This window comes from Tyto alba, unplaced genomic scaffold, assembly GCF_018691265.1.
Source record: "Tyto alba isolate M040663 unplaced genomic scaffold, T.alba_DEE_v4.0 Super-Scaffold_1, whole genome shotgun sequence".
Lineage (NCBI taxonomy): Eukaryota > Metazoa > Chordata > Aves > Strigiformes > Tytonidae > Tyto > Tyto alba.
The window spans coordinates 23,972,470-23,991,726 of NW_024881261.1; the positions used below are offsets into that span (position 1 = coordinate 23,972,470).

Genomic DNA, 19,257 nt, shown 5'->3' on the forward strand with positions numbered 1-19,257 from the left:
GTTAACCTTCAAATCAAAATGAACGCGGTTAGTCTTGTGTGCCATTTTGCAAGTTTGTGTAAGTATTTATATGATTAAACAATTACGAAACTATTACTGTTTCACATGTAACATTAAGATACAAAGTCAGATATTATCAGAAGTGGGACGAAAATATAAGCATTCCGAACACTGTTATGAAACAGTCCAAAGAGACACTAATGTTTTCAGGGTTTCTTTTTCTTTCTTAATAAGTTTTCAGCTTTGTTCAAATAAGTGAATTGAAAACAGAAAATCCCAATAACTTTTAAAAAATCAATGATCAGATTGCCTTGTCTCAGTTGGAATATAAAGAACAGAATTGCCGGAAAGTGAAATTCTCTCCAGGTAGAAACATTCATCAGTCTGTATGGTAAGGTGTTCAGTGGGAAAGAGAACCCACTTCTCTCGGTCTAGCCTCGTAGGAGGTACTCAGCCCATAAAATGCATTACAAAAAACACAATAACTTGATCCACCACTTGCGTACAACATAACCACTTACCAACATGTAGTTCTACTAATATGGTGGGTCTTGTGCTTTTCTGCAATGTTTCTGCGGTGAGACTTGTTCCACAAACAAGGACACAAAATTTTTTTATAAACAGTAAGCAGTTACTTCTCCATGCATGCCTCTGCGAGCTTGTCCACACTAGGAAAATAACAGCCAAGGCACAACAATTACCACCGTAGTGAAGCTGTGCAATGACAGTAATATTACTGAGCACCACCAGATTTGCCCAGAGCCCTGTGTTTTCTACCACCATTTAATGCAAGTTGATAGACACAGCTGAACACTGCCTATACAGACAGGCTAGCTGATGGCACTTGCTGTAATACATACGCCAATTTTCCACAGCCTAGCAATTACCTTAAGATAAAACATGGCTGCTCTTTAATAGCGTACAGGAAATAGTGAGCTAAGTGAAAAATATTGCACTCAAAATGAGAAGGGGAATTTATTACTAATCATTGTAGAAAGAGCAATGCAAACAATGCTCAACAAAATAGTGGCAAATACACTCCTTTACCCTGCCATACATACTATCTCACATCAAGAAACATGATCCAAAACAGATATATGGAAGAAAGCATATAGAGAGACAATTAGTCAAGTAAACAACTTGGGAATGATTGCTGGAAGAAACAGGTTCGCAAGAGCAGAGAGGGAGGGAGGACTTGGCAGCAGAGACTGGGAGACTGTTCCAGGAATAGGAGGCAGCATGAAACAAAATGCAAAGCTGAGAGTAGGAGGAAGAGATAAAGGGAGGAGTGCACAGGGAGTCAGAGGGGAGTAGAAGAAAATGACAGCTCACACTGCTTAAAGAAGCAGAAACATAGCGCCTAAAGACAGAATTTGCCTGAGACATTAGGTCTAGCTTGCCTACTTCTAAAAAACATAGGTTCTTTAATAATCAAAAGTAGTAGGGTCTAAAAGGCTTAACAGCTCATCTTCAAAGACAAGTTCCGGCAGAAATACGCTAGTGTGCTTACAGCTTATGTATTTAATGCTGATGGAGGAGGGCTCATACAGTCTGCAAGACTAAAATTCACCATGTCCTGCAATATTCCAGACATACCACAGCATTATTTCATCCATATCCTGACTAAAGCCACTGCTGGTCTGGTTGTGAAAATCTAATACTCTTGCAGTACTGTCTAACTGCATTCATCCCTTCCCTTTGTCCAGAGAGAAGCATTCAGGGGCAAAAGAAGGCAAGGTCTGCATTAGGCAGGAAAGTTGCCTCAACTACGTTCTTACAGTGCTTTCTGCCCTTTCAATTGTAAACCGTTTCTCATACAGAGACAGAAGTGGTATTAGCTAGCTGACAGTGTAGATTACCTACAATAAAGAATACTCACAAGAAAATATTATAAACGCTGAAATTTCATCATTAATGTTGAAATCTCAAGCAAATGTGCTAATTGATCTCAGTGACATTACAGATACTTTAGAGTTTTCAGATCACTTAACACTAAAATCTTGTGCACAGATGTGCTGGGAAAGAAACAACCGCATTTAGAGCATTTAAGTAATTCAAACTTGACTTTGCAGCAACACTACAACTAAATAATTAATGGCCTTTAGTAGCCCCAGATTAGATTAACTCTGCACTTCCAGACAAGAATTCTTCTTATTTTTCTAGTCAACATTGCTGCAAAGGGGAGAGCAAGGACAGTCTGGATATACAAAATTAATTTTCTTATCTTTGCTGTAGCCAAAACACAAGAACTAAATAATTTTTAGCTAGACAGCAACTTGAAGAGCTATAATTATGTTACTAAAAAATATACCATGATAAACGTATTTTAAAGTTTTAGACATTAATTTTAAAGTTAAGTACACAAGTTAATTTTAACTCTAATTATTTGGTCTACTTAACTCTCACATAATTAATTTGGTAGCTGGAATATAAAGATTACAGCTTTCTGGAAGTCATGCTCTGTTTTCTTGCACAACAAAGAAACAAAGCCTCTACTTGAATTGTAAAATTCACTCTTCATTATGAATCTGGGTTAGTGTTTCTGCAATAATTCGAAACACTTTGACTTCGTCCTCACTCTCCCATGAAGTGCCAAGTGGCCTGCAGAACATCTGCGATTGCAAGTGTTAATAGAAAACATATTCAAAGGACCTGCTGACATGTTGGTACCGGTATCAAGAACCCTGTCCCAGTGCTTTTATACTTCTTTTTGCCCAAATTCCCCTTTGCCTGCCTATATTTTCCCAGCCAATCGATCTGACACAACCAGGCAGCATTGCGAGGCAGCTTGCCTGCTGCTGGACACAACACAGTCTCCTCTGCACTCACCAGGCACTGGCTTTGCTGTCTGACTCCCCACTCAGCTGAGGGGACATGGGCAAATATGTAAATTCACCAGTATCTCCCACCCTGGCCAGGAGAGCAGAACTGCACATCCTTCTCCTCCTTGGCCACACAGGGCTGCCGGTGTGACAAATGTGTTGGTCATTTCAGTTCCAGGAAACCGACTGACACAGCTTCGTTTCAACCCTTGGTGTCCCTCTGCTCAGTGAGGCAGTCCTTTGGCAGCAGTAGCTCTTCCCAAGCAGGGCCAAGGGGCGTGCATAGGGGTTATCAAGCCATATGCCACCCTCATTCAGGTCCGCCAGAGTTAAGGCAGTGCGATCATTTTCTAAGGCATTCCTGCACACATAAACTGAGGACCCGTTTTGTCCTCTCATCCAGACACCAATTTTCCAGAGCATTCAGAGAGGAAGACTCCACAGCTGAGCCACAAGCAAGGGCCCCATGTTCAGGAGACCAACATTGGGAACTGCCAGGGAAATTTCAGCACCCCTTCTAACTTCCTTCTCTCCTTGCACAGTTACAGAACTAGCAGAAGGAAGAACAGCATTATCACGGGAGATGAGACAGGGTGGGATATTAAAAGCTTCAACTTCCCCTTTATGCACTGGGTCTGCAAGCATCAGAAAGACGTTCAAAGACCATCTTTGAGACAATGACAGCTCTTCATGTACCCTCTGGCAGAACGAGACATCATCCTAAAAGCTAGGGAATCTGAGAGTAAGACTGAGGTCAGTCCTTTATTCCATTTTTATCTTGATGTGGTTACACATACAGAACCCCATCTGTAAAATGAGTATCACGTTACACAAAGATGCTGAGCACCAATGCCTCAACAGCACTTTGTGAATGTATCGGAATTAATTGGTAACCTGACATTACCTGGGTAAAACACAAACTTCAAAAGAGTGATAAGGGTAGGATTGCCACCACTTGCTGATCTACTGTAAACACTCCAGAGAATGAGATTTGAGACAGACAGAAGGTGAAAAATCCTCTAGCAGCTCTCAATTAGCAGAAGGATTGTAACTCGGCTTGGTTTGCTGACACCATTACATGGTTGCTCCATGGAAGAGGTGAAAATTCTCTTCCCCATCACTGTATTTGCCAAGCTCCCATCCATTTATTTTTCTTCACTGCTGATATCTGCGTCAAACAGGGGAGCCACACTCATTCAGCAAGGACCACCTCAGAGGTTAAACTACTGGCAATGGCATTTAATTTAGTGGGAAGGGGGAAGAGAGTGAATTTATTTTAGGTCAAATTGCTTATATGAAGAATCACCTTGCACTATGCAAATGCTAGGAATACAAATAAGAGGAGATATTTGAGTCCTCTACTTTATTAGAGAGGTCCACTTTCCTTCACAATTCTAAACAGACTAATGTCAATCAACTAATTTAATGTAGGCAACCAATTTAATGTAACGCTGGCTGAACCAACACCACGAATTCTATCCCTAACTACCCTATCACCTCACCCACACTCCCCATCCTGCCACCCTCTGCCTCACCCCCCCCCCCCCAAAAAAATTAAAATTGGGCCTTTACACAAAGATATTCTGCACTTGAATTTTCAGTATAACAATTATTACTTACTCTGAAATGAAGCACACAATATGGAGTGGCCACTAAGCACCACAGAAAGGCTAAAAAGCTACAACACACTAAAGCAGAGAGAGGTGAACTTCTCCATTTGGTCTTTTTCAGTTCCAAAAGGGAGGGTCTCTGTATAACCTCAGCTCATATATGGGGGTATGCAAAACCAGGATTATGCTTCCTTTGTTGTATGATATCTAACTTTACAACCTTTTGTTCAGAAGAAGACATAGCACTGGATTGAAAGCAGCTTTTGAAATGGTAAGCAATAAAAGCAAATCCCTTTGAGGAATATTTTGCATTAAAGATGGCTTCAAATTTGCAGTGAAAGATTACAGCACCAGCCATATTCTGAGAACAATGTGTGCTCTCTCTCCACCAGCCCCTGTGCCTGGTTTGCTGGCTCTATAGTGAGTTTGTTATTGCCCTAAGGGAGTATTAGATAATAAAGAGCTCTGAGTTTTCCTTTCGCTTCATGCCTGGGCTCATCCTAATGTGTGTAAGCAGGCTTAGTTTGCTGACTTTCCTTCTCAACCTCTTCCCCCTCCTATTTTCCATCAACCCAGCAACATTTTTTATAAATGAGCACTATCAATTGCCTCTCTTGAAACAAGCTTACCAAATTCATCACTTTCTTTAGACTGTTTCAGAGACTAAAACAAGGTCCCCAGCTTTCAAACACATCCAAGAGCTTTTACTGCACTAGGTGACTCCATCACGAAGCATCAGAAAACAGGCATCCCACAGAGTGATAGCTACTCTAGTACCTGTTCCAGTCCAGTTCTGCGCTACAGGTGTCTTTTCATCCCGCTTGAAGGAAACTTCAGCAGGGTCCAAGTGTGTGGAATGAGGTATGACAACGGAGACATGACCATACTGAAGCAGTAACACCAGGCTGAACGGAAGCTCGTGCAACCAGACCTTAATTGTGGTTTCAGGCAAATGGCTGCATCCACTCGTGAAATACCTCTGACATTCTATAACATTTTACTGAGTGCATAAAATGGTTGTTTCACGATGTAGGACAGCAGTGGAGTTAATGACTTTTTGTTATATTTCATCTAAGGTAGACAGACTTGCTACATCATTTCTGGATGGTTTAAAACAATGGAGAATGCTTTTATCAAAAGATCATTTGTATTTTTTTTTAGTAATTTCTTTCAAAAGCAAAAAAAAACACATAGGAGGTTGTCTGAAAATTCCAGCAGTGAGGCGAGACCCAAGATTCCTGGAGTTAGCAGCAGGTCAACCTCTGACAGATTACTTCAGTGCTGTGTTGGTTAAACACTCCTATCAATATACACCTTTTCATTATCTCTTTGGAATTCTTGAATTGAATAGCCTGTAGAAAAAACAGATTCTAATACAATATGGGGAAAAAAAATCACTGCAATTTTAGCTAGCCTGAAACATACGACATCACTTAAGCAGAGACCACCACCCTTCCTCATTCTTTATGAGCTGAAGCTGGGGAATGAAGAGGGAGGGCAGAGAGGGGAACTGCAAATTATGTCTCCTCTTCCATATAGCCACATTGTAGAGGGAAGGTTTTAGATAGCAGGAGCTACATCTACACAGTTACTTAACAAAGCAGCCTAATCGTCTGACTACCTCCATTACTGTAAGAGGAAAAAACAAAGACCCTTAAGAGAAGAGACCCTGTGAGAAGTTTCTGGTCTGTGCTCCAGGCCAAGCTCTTGCTTACTACATCTGCAGCATTTGGCCACATTGCAGAAGCATCCATACTATCAGCACGAACTTGACTGGTTAATTAAAGAACATTTTTAAAGAACCAAATACTGTTTAATGTGCCTTGACCAGGAGAATGGCAGCTACATTTCAGCTCAAGGATCAAGAAGTTTCTTAATGACCAGAAAATCCTCTGTGTTCCAAGTGAATCTTATTTCCCAAGGAACTAAAAAATTTAAATCAAACACTGTTAACCAAAGGGCCTTCTTTTACTAGTTTGTGGTGAAAGGAAAAATAATATCTATAAAAATTTACATTTCTAAGCTTTCAAGCTGCTAAATATTAACTCAGCACAACTAGCTTTAGCTCTTGAGATGCAAATGAGAATTTAGATTGCTGTGTGACAAACCACTAGAAAATGTGGTTGCATTAGTCCTCTGGGAACATACAAGACATCATCTGATTTTTAAAATGTTCTATTTGTAATGGCTCTAATTTTACAGTGATTTCATCAGTTACCAATATTGCTGATAACTGTTCATCTTCCACATAGGTGCCCAAGACATAAAGTGACTATGAAGGGTCAAGGGAGTATCTATTTATAACGCAGCGTGAGCAGTAGCCTAGATGAAGGCATGCAGCTATAACCAGCTTCCTTGCACTATTCAAGTGTATTCGTGAGCTACGAGCTCCTCACAGGCCAGATTTCATCCTCCTCCAGCACATTTCAGAACCTGACTTTAACCCAGCAGCAAGGTGAGAAGCAGAGACATCCTATGAGGGAGGGCAAGGGAGAGCAGAGGGAGGAGGAGGAGAAGGAACTAACAAAGCTTAATAAGCAAGGAACATAGCAGGCATATCAGTGCAAGACACAAACCCTGCCAACTCCACTTTGTGCACTGCCTAATAAAGTCACTGAAGAGCAGCTCCTCCATCCTCCTCTCAAAGTATTGTCCTTGCAGATGATGACTGGTTAACAAGCAAGTAACAAAGGATGAAAGAAAACAGTGTTGTGTTTTCTTATAACAACCTAGGTAACAATTAGATAAAGAACAGCGAAGATAAGCACAAAGATTCAAATTCCTACCTTTAAAAACGAAATCCTCAAGTGAAGTTACTCCCTCAAAAGGGGTCTGACAGTCAGCAACCCAAGGAAAGACATGGAGCCAAAGGGAATGCAAGAATGCCTGAGAGCTGCTCTTCACAAAAATCATACACAAAGTGAGTTGGCCTTTCTGGAGAAGGGCAGCTGGGCTGCACAGTTGGTAGATGGATGAGCCATTATTAGTAGCAGTGGCTGCCTTCCCTTTACTCAGTGTTGCCAAAATCTCTCAGATCATTTTGTGAGCCTAAGGATGCTGGAATTTTAAGTGCAGACAAATGGAAAAATGTAAATAAATTCATGCTAAAAAAGAGCACATCACTGCTGAGCATAAGCACCATTAACCATTAGCTGATATATCATACTGCAGCTACAGGTGGGTGGTGGGCAAAACACAGTCCTCTTCTCCCCAGAAACTATCTTGCCTTGCAGCTCTTCTCTGAAAAGCCTCCGTATCACTCCCTGAAATACCAGGAACAATGAGGAAAGTAAGGAAGACGGTGTGCAGAGGAAGGCAGAGAAGCATGGTCCAGTACTCGGATTATCATGGCACACAGCAGATTTGAGATGCTCCTTCAGGGTGGGAATACAGCTCCATTCCTTCCTCCTTTTCCACACTGTGCATCTAATCACGGCAGGGCGTTGAACTCCATTTGCACAGCAGACAATGGCATCTGGCAGCAGTTCAAAGGCATTTCTAGCCAAGTGACTGAACAAGCTCCCTGCTGGTGCAGGCAGACGGGGATGCGGAGCGCCCCGCTTTCCTCCCCTTCGCTCCCCAGGCTGCAGGGGCAGGTGCTGCACCACGGGCAGCCAGTTCTCCTTTTGTTCCAGTGGCAAGAGGATCAAGCAGAAAACCAAAAAGGTACCGCCACGGAAAACAGCAGCACCTAAACCCACATCAATAAGGTAAAGGGAGGCGGGGAGCAGGGGGGAAGAGGAGGGAGAGGGAAAGATAGAGATAAAGAGAGAGCCAGGCAGGCAGAGGGAGGGCAAGTGGGTGGGCAAGGGGGGAGAAGGGAGGAAGGGAGCCCACAGAGAGCAGAGCCTGGCACCCTGACAGCTTGCTGCCGGAGTTCGTCTCCTGAAGCTGTCACAGGTTTATGGATGCCTCCAGACTGACAAGCTGACGAGCTGAGGGAAACTACACTCAGCAAATGTATTCAGCAGCAGTAAATTGCTTCTCTTGCCCTAATGTGCCTTGCAGTTTCACTCAGTGAACTGATCTCATTATCAGGGGGTGGGGGGGAGGAGGGGCAAACCAACCCAACAGCACACCAGCTAAGTATATTCGGGCACTATTATTGGAGTCTGGAGACTGGAATAAATTTGCAGAGAGACACAGAAAAATCACCTTCTTGTGTGTCACTAAAAAAAAAAAAAAGCCAAAAAACAACCAACAAAACATGTTAAAAGAACAAATACATAAATCTTAGCCTATGTTCTGTCCCTATCTCAGCGTGTGTGTTTGGTCACAGTGGTGGTAGGGGAGCTAAACTCTTTTTATACCCCTGAAAGATTGGCACAAGAGGGGCTCGACTTTAAAATGTAATAGAAAACTGTGTCCTACAAGAGCAGAGAGGTAGGAAGGAAAGGAGGCACTTCTGACCACATCAACAAGCAACATACTCTGCTCTTTGAAGACGTAATGCCCTAGGTACGCTCAAAGTTGTAGCCTTTCCCAGTCAGCATTTAGGAGAAGAGGGTTTTCAGACAGGATGACACACTAGCACACATCTCTAGAGGAGTTATTTTAACAGGAGCTGACAGCGCACAGCAAACACTACTGTAATAAGACAGTGAAAACTTAATGCAATGGAACATTACAGGGTATTAGAGAATGCCCTGAAAGAGGCCTGAATCTCAATGATTCAGGTGCTATCTCTGTTACAAAGTGAACAAAGCACCTCTGTAAAATTTTATCCTGACCACTACAAGCTAAAAACGAAAATCAAAAACAACAGTCAGCCATCAGCCTGTTGGGGTTACCTACTACGGCTTAACCTGCTTTTGCAGAATATCTAGCTTCTCACAGTTAAACTGACCAGGTAGCTGCAGTAAGGTCTGTCTCAAAGATATTTTCTACAGTCTCATTGTTCTGACAGGACAGGAACAAGTTCCAGAGCTAAGGTATAAACCGTTTTAAATTGTTTATGATGAGTAGATGATTTCCCTTTTGAATTAACAATAAAACTAATTCAGAATGGGCATACTATTACGTATTCTTTCTGTCCTATAACAGCACAATGATTTGCTCAATATTGTTTAATCCTAGGAGACACATTACAAAAACATAACAAATTATTATTTTTTATTTGGAAAACTGAAAAAAGCACTGAAGTCTTTCAGAAAGAAAAGCACACAGACATAAAGATATTTATTGCTAAGTGGTGAATAAAAGAGAGGTGCTGAGGGATGAGGATTACACACATGAAGCTAGTGCTGCTGTCCTAATCAATCAACAGAAGTTAAATGGATGTTGACTACCTTCAAAAAATGTGGTTTCCACGTCTAACAGAGGAGACAATTCTCTATTCTGCCTCATTTAAAAAAAATCTTCTCACATACATGTCATGCTACAATGCAGCACTGCAAGTTTGCAAGCCTCTTTGTGAACTGCAGATGGATGATACTGACAAAAAAAATAATTCATATATAACAAACCCATTTAAATTGTTAGCTTCCCACTCCCCTCTCCATTCAAGCTGCAGTATGCAAAAAGCAGATGTTGGAAATCTCTTGATACTCCACTAATCACAAAGACAACGGGAAATCCTGACTCCACACAACAAAGAACTGCTTTTTAGAATAACCAAGATTTTCATTATGCATTTTCACCATACACTTAATACATTTTTCTCCAGTCTCCAGTGTTTTATAGAAATTCAGGTTTATTGGACACTTGCTGGTAGTCTTTTCAAATGTATTCACTTAGAAAATGCTACAGAGAAGACTTACTGCAGCTCCATGTATATGAAGACAATTAACTTTTGCTCACTGCCTCAAGTCAGAACTTCAGTATCTCTCACAAAGGCTACATTTCCTCTCCTCTATCCTCCCTACCCAAACCTCCTGAACTTCCCCATTCCCCCCCAACTCCCAGAGCTATTCCACACTGTCCCCCAAATCAATGACAAGCAGAGAAAAATTTCACTCAGTTGCTGCGAAGCATCACTTAAAGGCAAGTACCTCAACTACGTCCTCATGTCAGTAGATAGTTATGGTGAGATTTCAGTGATATTTTCCCAAACAGTCAGTCCTAACTACCCTGACATGACTCAGACTGTAGTTCTGTTCAATATCACCTTATGGTGACTGTCTCCAAAGCGCCCTGGAAATAAAAGGGGGAAATGCTGGGTGTTGCTACCAGTTAAGAGACAGCCTCTATTGTTACACATTTTAAGTACAGTCTCCCCTTCCCAAACAGCCTCCCTGGTCATAAATATTGGGATAACCATGTAGGTCTCTCTAGAACATTCCCTGTGCTGGCTCTGATATACAGTAAGGCCTTTCTGATACCATTATGCAATCTTTGTCTTTACTACTCCATGTATTTTAATCACTGTAGTGAGAGCAGAGGCACAGCTGCAGAATTATACAACATCAGAGCAGAGGTTTTCCACCAGGATCAGCAGACTATTTCTGAGGGGTCCAAGGAAAGGTTACTAAGAAAATCAAGCCAATCATCAGTAACTTTAATTCACTGTAAAGGTGTCAGTGTCATTATTAGACAATTTTTGTAGATCTGTGAATTAATATAGATTTTAAAAGTAACTTTTGTTAGGGTAATGCCCAGGAAAATAAAAGCAAACTCAAAATGTCTAGTCATGATTCAGATAAAAGTCTGTTCTCTGTCACTGGCTGAACTCACATGCCTGTTGCAGCATTTCTGGACCAGCCTTTATCTTTCATCTACTTCTAGTATTTATAATCTGTAAAACCAATCTAAAAAATACAATCAACTATTTGGAAAAAGAAAGGGGCCTTTCAGTCTATACCTAAAGTAAGAATGGTGGTTGATACAAAAGCATTAACAGTATTTGCAGTATTTCCTCCTTACCAGGGTCATACTGTGAAATGGCATAATTTCCAGGATGTTGGTTACACTCAAACCTCTTGCTATGCTTTGTATCAGTAGCTTAAAAGGGTGTATGGTATCAAGGTAAATATGCTTGAAATAAGTGGCCTTAGTTTGTAAATAACCTGATCTTGAAAAGTTAAATAAAAAATAAGCAAAATCCCACTGCCCAAGCAAATCTGCTAAGAGACCTATATTGAAATCCTGGGCTTCATACCCTGTAAGACACTTGATAATCCTCTATGATGCCTCTCATTTATTGGGCTATACTACAGGTGTTTACCTGGACATTTACAATTACTTTAAATGGCTAGGCAAAACACATTTTTCATGCCCTACCATGTCACAAGGACATATACACTTCTCTGTTACACATTTATCAAAATACCTCAGGTTTAGGATCCTATTTACACTCACCGTACTTGAGAAATGGACAGAGACTAAATGGTCTGGAACTACCAAGTCACAGAAAGATATGTGTTTGTTTACTTTACATTCTTCGAAAAATTTACTTGATCAAGCCTTATTTGTAAGCCACCATAGCACAGCATTGAGAGTGCTATCCCCTGAACAATTCTTAACCTCCAGACAAAAACACATTAACAAATCTAGCACAGTTTAGAGTAATGTGCCAAACAAGAATTTCTCACCCAGTTCTTCAGTCTCAGACATACACCCACCTTCTCTGTGCACAGATCTTGTCCCCCACGGCTCTGCCCACCATTTTACTGACTCACTTTACCACATTTTACAGGTAGAGAAAACACACACAGGATATGCTGTAGCCAGTCACATGAATCTCGAAACTCTCGTTGGAGCAAATGAAGACCAAACATGATTGCATGTAAAATTCATTGGATAAATATTATCGAAGATAGGTCACTACTGAGGTACTTTAATACTGCACTAAGTATCTGAAAATAATTAGATTTCTTTTGAGTTCCTCCATCCTTCCTCACCCATGTACTGATAAAGAATCTAGATTACCGTAGCTCTTTTCAGAAAGATACTGGGACCCAAAGCAGATTTTCTGGGGATCACCAAGAGAAGAGGGAAAACTTCTCATTCCCTTTAGCAGCCACAGAAGGGATAGGAGAAGATTTAAGGATGCATTCAACACAGTCAGCATCTGTCTGTTAACAGAGGAACAGCTTCCTGTCTTGAATTTCCCCTTTAACTGAGGTTAACAAAGATCCACTCCATGGCACAAGGAAGACTACAGTTAAACCCAAAAACAGCCATGTGAATCACTGCCAGAATTGAGTCAGGGAAGGGGGTTGAGAAAGGAGATGGATTCTGCAGACTTGTGTAGGTACAATCTCTTCAGCTCCAATAAACTCATTTTATTGGCATAGATTTTGGTAAATTTCTAACTGGCTCAAATGTTTATGTTGTCACTGGTGAGATCTACCCTACCTGAAATCCAAAGACAGCTGTGTCATATTAGCTTTTTTTTTTTTTCCCCTGTCAATGAAATAGAAAACAAAAGTGGCTCCTGAAAAGACCTAGATGCAGTAGATGCTGGGATTAAGGCAGGAGGAAACAAACCAAAAAATGGTAAAAGGTTTTTATTTCAAAAAACATACCTTTGTCTCTTATATCAGGAGACAAGTGAGCCATCATCCTACCTGTTTGGAATTAAGTGCCTTTGTGAGCAATAACAAGAATTTCTAGGGCCAGAATAAGCATGTGGGGGAAAACCCTTCTCTTCCTCCCCAGTGAAACAAAGGAGCTTTGTTGTAGGTACCAGCTATATCATTAAAACTTGTGAGAGATGACAGCATACACAGCAAGCAAGTTTTCATCTGTCCCCGTCCTCCCACGAAGGAGCTGGAGGTGTCAGGACCCGGAGGGCACCATCAGCCCTTAAGGGCACAGATCAGTCTCATGTGGGACCTCCACAGAGCCCCACTCCCTATGGTCCAGAATGCCCACTTGAGCTCAGGCCTGGGCCGTTGCTCTTTGCCTGAACTTTGCTGTAGGTGTACCTGTCTGCAGCCCTGTCTCTGGCCACACTTCCTGGATTGACATAGGCTGTAGGGAGCTTGTCTCCTGGAAAGACCCCTCGTATATACACTGTAGCTTGTACCCATTCCTGTCTTTGGCCCTGTATCCCAGGTGGACTTTGGACCTATTCTGTAGCTTTGTCTCAGCCCTGTCTTTTGAACTCCTGCATGGAGGGAGCCTCATCACTCCATCTTGCTTGGGAATGTCAACAGATGCCACTACTAGCACCCGGCTCTGCCTGCCATGATCAAACCCTGCGGGGCTGTGCCCCATCAGTGAGGGCACTGCCTGCACTGGGGTCACCCTTGCCTCCTGGCTTGCCTCCGCTCCCGAACCTTGCTGTGCCCTAACAAAAGGCTGGTGCATAGTGGTTGCAGGAATAGATTTAAAAATCAATGGAAACAATATTTACCTCTTATAACTGTGGACTGGACAAGTCCTTTCTGGGAAGCCCTCCAAGTTGTCCATAATCACAATCTAAGTTGATTTCCAAGCCTTTAAGCACAGCCTTAGAACAGACCTTGGCAGTTTGGTGAGGGCCTTGGCTCAACAGCTTTAATGCCAGATACAGTAAATATAATCTGAGAGACTAACAGAGTTTTGTAATCTGTAAACACATGAATCATGTTGTGGAAGAAGGTGAATGAAAGGAAGGACATATTTGCATTCATATAAGAAAACTTAGTGGTAATGTTACTTTTCCTCTTCCACGTTAAAGTAGAAAAAAAAATCCTCTTGGTGTATTGAACAGAGCATTCCCCAACCATAAGATTATATTAATTTAAAATGCATGGAAAGAAAGGTGAAAAGGGTCAGGTTAAGCCATTCAGTTGACAAACAGATGATACATTCAGAGGAGAGGAATATGCCCCTGCCAGAGCACCCTAAGTCATGCCCTTCTGCTTTGTAAATAAGCTTTTGTCTCTGTTCAGTTGTGCTCACATTTATCTCACAGAAGATCACCAAAGCCCACTTGGGGATAACGTAATCTTATATGGAGGAATGGATAATGAGGTTAGTAGATGTTGCTAGTCATACATAGTCTTTAGACTTAGTAGTGCCTACAATTTGAGACATTTCATTTTTGTATTCATCTTTAATACTCAACAGGATCATCTTCAGCAGCAGCCAATCCTTAAAAATGATGTAAACAGTAATTGGCAAAAATCCACTACTAACTTGCCAGCTCTCTTGAACTTCAGTCCAATAAAGTAATTAAAATGTTTAAGACCAAATCCCGTCCAAGCACTAGAATTCATTTCTGTTGCATAAATGGAGCATGATGTCATGAAGACACACCATCTAAGTAAACCAGCATACTTCTGGAGATGGTTCAATGACAGGACCTCACTGATACGATTAGATCAATTCCACAAGTTTTAGAGGAACTGGTTACTATAACCTGCCCCAGATAAAAAGATGAAGAACTGGTGATTGCACAGAAATACCCTGTAGACAAGTCCTCATTAGAACCAAATGACAGAACAAAATAGACACAATTAAAAAGGTAAAATATAATGGGAGAGCAAGAGAGTTATTTGTCCCTCTACTTCTGCTATTACTGAAGAGAGTTGAGATCTCACAGGAAAATAAAAGGCTTTTAGGAAAATAAAGGTTTCTTGAAAAGTAAGCTACAGGCATTTTGTGGCTTGCTCTCTTTTTCTATTATTTAACTCTGTGATATTATTGGCACAGGCATCTCACTGCAGGAAACATTAAAACATTATTAACCAGTGACTATTGCTAAGGATGAACTAATCATGGGTTAGCACAAGGAAAGCCCAAAGTCCGCTTTTAAACTAGTAACAAAAACTTGCAGTTTTCAATAACTCTACTTTCACATACAGTGAAATGGGTTCTGTATGGCCTACCTGGCTATATTCTACTGCACGGTCCCCTTTTCATCTGCTACCATTTCTACATTTTTGCTGTCTTTCCCTGCTTCCTAGCATTTCTGTCAGTGAAATTGAAGGTGCGGTGGCAATTTACTGTGGCTGTACCTGAAATCAATGCATTCTTCTCCCTTTGCTGTTCTAGCCATAATGTCACATATACATCAACATTAGTAGAATATATGAAGCATTCTATTAATATTTTCACTCTCTTGCTTATTACAAATATTTATCAATTTCTTATGTGAGTATTACACAAAGTGTTTCTGGAATTACATAACTATTCAAGCTGGACAGAACACTAATGTGGTTATTACACTCCTACTCGATCACAAATTTTTGTTTATTCTGTTTCTACTCTTCAGTTTGCAAAAGTAGCCCTAGCTTCTGTTACCACTCTACTCCTCACAACAATATAAGTACAAAAACCTTCATCATGTGTTTCAAGTTATTTTTGCTCATTTCCCAGTCTCTGCAAATTGCTCCTGCAAAATTCACAACCAAAAGTTTACAGGAGTCAAGACTTAGGATTTGAATCACACTAGAAAAATGAGTTAGGAAAACAGAGGCACAGTACCTACATAGGTCTTGCCCCCTGTCCAACCTTCCAAAATCCCTTTATCTGACCAATGTCTGAGGACCCTTTTCTATGTGTGTCATGGTTTGAGCCCAGAGGGAAGCTGAGCACCACACGGCCTTTTCCCTCCAGCACTGGGAAGGAAAAAACAAAGCAAAAGGCTGAGGAACTGAGGTAAGGACAGGGAGCAGTGGCTCACCCATTAGTTACAGGCAGAAGATATTAAGGGAAGAAAAAGAACATCACTTCAATTCAACCACTAACAAAACCCACACTTAACAGACAGAATGGGACAGTGAGAAGTGCCACCACATCCAAAAAACACCTCTCCCCACCCCTCCCTTCTTCCCAGGCTCAGCTCTGCTCCCAATCTCCCTACCTCCTCCCCCAGGGGTGCAGGGGGCAGGGTGTTATAGTCAGCTCACCACTCCTTCCTTCTCAGGAGGCAGGGGGAAACACCGCATATTCTTCCCCTGCTCCACGTGGCTCCCCTCTCACAGGAGACAGTCCTCCATGAACTTTCTCTGACATTACTCCTTCCCACAGGAGGCAGACAAGCCCGTGCTGCCCTGACATGGGTCACCCCCATGTGTTGCAGTCCTCCCAGCGCCGAACTACAACAGTGCAGGCTGCTTCTCCCCTCAGAGTCCCAGCCTCCTGCTCTAGTGTGGGGTCCCCCACGGGCTGCAGGTGGATCTCTGCTCCACAGAGTTTCTCCATTGAGGGCAGCCCTGCCATCTCACCACAGGATACAGGCTGCTCCAGCACACCACCCTCCTCTTCCTCCTCCTTCCCTCTGCAGACCTTGGTGTTTTCACAGGTGTCCTTGTAACTCCTCCTCACCAGTCACAGCCCCCTCTGAGGTTCCCCTTCTTAAATACATTGTCGCAGAGGCGCAGCCACCATTGCTGATTGGTTTTGCCCTGGCCAGAGGTAGCTCCAACCTGGAGCCAGGAGAGCTTTCAAGAAGCTTCTCACAGGGGGCCACCACTGTACCCCCCCCCTCCAGCTACCAGAAACCCCTCAACACAGACCCAGCGCAATGTGTCTCCAGAAAACTCAGGGCTATATTTGAGAGAAAGCACAGAGCTGCAGTGGGAGTTGGGCTGGGAAGGGGCTGCCAGGGAAAAGAGAGCTGCATGGAGACTGGCTCTGGAAGAAATCTTTCATTTGGGCAGCAGTATTGGACTTGTCTATGGCTTTCCAGGAAAATCAGGATTAAAGTTCGGCTTCAGGTTGACAGACAGAAGGTTAGAGCTGCAGTATGTGTATGGCTCAAAGAGTCTGAAGTCCTCATTTTATCATGTCCACCTTTCCTCACCATCAGAGTTTCTGTACACTGGAACCATGCATTAAGTCCCGGCTCCTGCAACTTCCTTTTTATAAATCCAGTCTACTTGCATAAAGAGTGCACAGTTCCATCCTCCCTTGTTTTTGTCCTGATTTTCTGCGCAGTTGAAGCCGTAACCGTTTGCTCGTATAAAGCAATCTGAAATAGCCATATAACTGAGAATACTCTTCAGGCATGAAACAGTATTTCAACCAGACTTGTCCAGCACCCACACAAAAAACAAATAATCTCTGTTCTTTACAAGCAAAGAATCTAAGAACCTTTTAATGGAGGGAGGACTTGACCACATCCCTCTTTTCCTGCACTGATTCAAAGTAGGAACTTCCACGCTTAAGACAGGATTGGCCTTTTGCAAGTACTGCAGCACCTGAAATTCATAAATGTCACAGGAACCTCATCTCTGCAAGTTTTGCATCAGGCACCTCCACAGGACTGGTGCTTTTTTGCTACATTGGAGTGCAGCATTCAAACAGATGTCCTAAATAAACTCCACAAGAATTATCTTCCCTCACTATTCATCCAGACAGAATTGAGGGGAAAAAAGTAGGACTCCTTTCCTTCAGCACAGGATTTAGACCAACCCAATATTTCTATTTTTAATTACATTTATGATATTTCCTGTGGGTATAAGTCATGAATTCAGTTCCACTATGCTGGGAGCAGCATAAATATAGTAATTCCCAAAAGGATCTTACAGCTGTTATGTACAGGTCAGAGATTTGGTGAAATACAAAATCCAAAACTTTAAAAGCTTTTTAGCCCACATCCTTACCATTCATTTTCAAAGGCAGAGTTAATGGATGCTGAACAATATTGCCCCAAATCTTGCCCACAAGGTATGGAAGTAGTAACTCCATTTAAACGAAGTAATATTTAGCAATAAGCAACCACCTGGTCTGATCTCACTCAGGAACTGCATCAGAAATTCTTGTGTGATCCAAATTAACTCATCTGCCACTTCATGCTGACAACTGTGCAACTGAAGACATGACACATGGAACTGTTTCCTCTGCAAATCATTCTAAGGGGAGGAAGGAGGAGTGCAACTTCACACCGCAGCATATGAGTCTAGCCGCCTCCTCCTCCTTCCTGTCTCCTTGTCCCTTATTTTGACATGAGACCATTCAAAAGGACTTAAGTAAGCTCTTCCCCTTACCAAATCTGAAGATGTGAGCCCATAAAAATACCAGATTCTGCACTTACCTCTGATCACAGTCTGGTGAAGGAAAAATACTAATCAGCTGCTTCTCTCGGGAACACTGTTCTGTTTTAAAATAAATAAAAATGAAACAAGACTTTAAATAGTGCTTCTCTCTTTTCCCTAATGTTAGCCTTCACATCAGTGTTTGTAAACATTTACTTAGCAGGAGCACCTTCGCTCTCCAGAACCAAGGTAATGATTACAGTACACTAACCATGGCATGAGGACAGAATGAGGCCATGACAACAGCCTTGCTGGCAGTGACTAGATGATGACGTAGGGTTGCTCTGCGGCAGGTTCAATTGTGCAAGAGTGAAAAAGAGTGGGGTGAGATGAGAAATGACAAGTGCAGGGGGAAAAAATCCCAACCAACAAACCAGGAACCTGGATTTAGAGGTAAACCACATATAAAAAAAACAAAGTTCACAGAACAAGCAAACGTGGTATGAGCTGAGAGAACTGGACACACCAGCAGAGTCTTAATGGGCTTTCTCACATCTGTTCATTAATATCATTGCCTTTGAAACAGTCAACAAAGCAGATGGTAAGATGCTACCTTCTTTAGTCTTGGCCACAGCTAAATCAGTTCAATAAAACTTCAGTGGTGTGACAAAGCATGTGTAGTCTATTGCCAAAGCTTTTTAAGAGTCGGGACCATTAGGTACACTGTGAAACAAAAGCAAAACACTGAAGGACTGAGTTACACCCTTCCTCCACCCCTCTACCTGGCTAGTGATCACAGAGATGAAACACACACACACACACACAGAGCTTGCCAATGAGAGTGTCTCAGTGGAGTCACGGAAACACCGGGGTAGGACACAGATTAGAACAATGTCAAAGCTAAAAGGCTAATTTTACTATACCTGTCAGAAGCCTCTAAAGGTAGCTCTTCCACATCAGCTGTATCTCACATAC

The 19,257-nt window shown here is 42.0% G+C and overlaps 1 protein-coding gene across 10 annotated transcripts in view; it reads right to left on the reverse strand.

Annotated features, from left to right (window-relative positions):
- Positions 1 to 19,257, reverse strand: part of NDST2 (N-deacetylase and N-sulfotransferase 2) — a 136,712-nt gene that overhangs the window by 34,965 nt on the left and 82,490 nt on the right. For 5 of the 10 annotated variants that reach the window (XR_006165303.1, XM_042792351.1, XM_042792366.1 and 2 more), the window contains one exon: positions 18,342 to 18,402. The exons of 3 other annotated variants lie outside the window; for them this stretch is intronic. The gene's annotated coding sequence lies outside the window, so the exon portion shown is untranslated. Of the gene's footprint in view, positions 1 to 521; positions 669 to 7,218; positions 7,540 to 18,341; positions 18,403 to 19,257 lie in introns of those variants that run through there. 2 more of the 10 variants (XM_042792376.1, XM_032982062.2) reach the window with 2 other exon arrangements.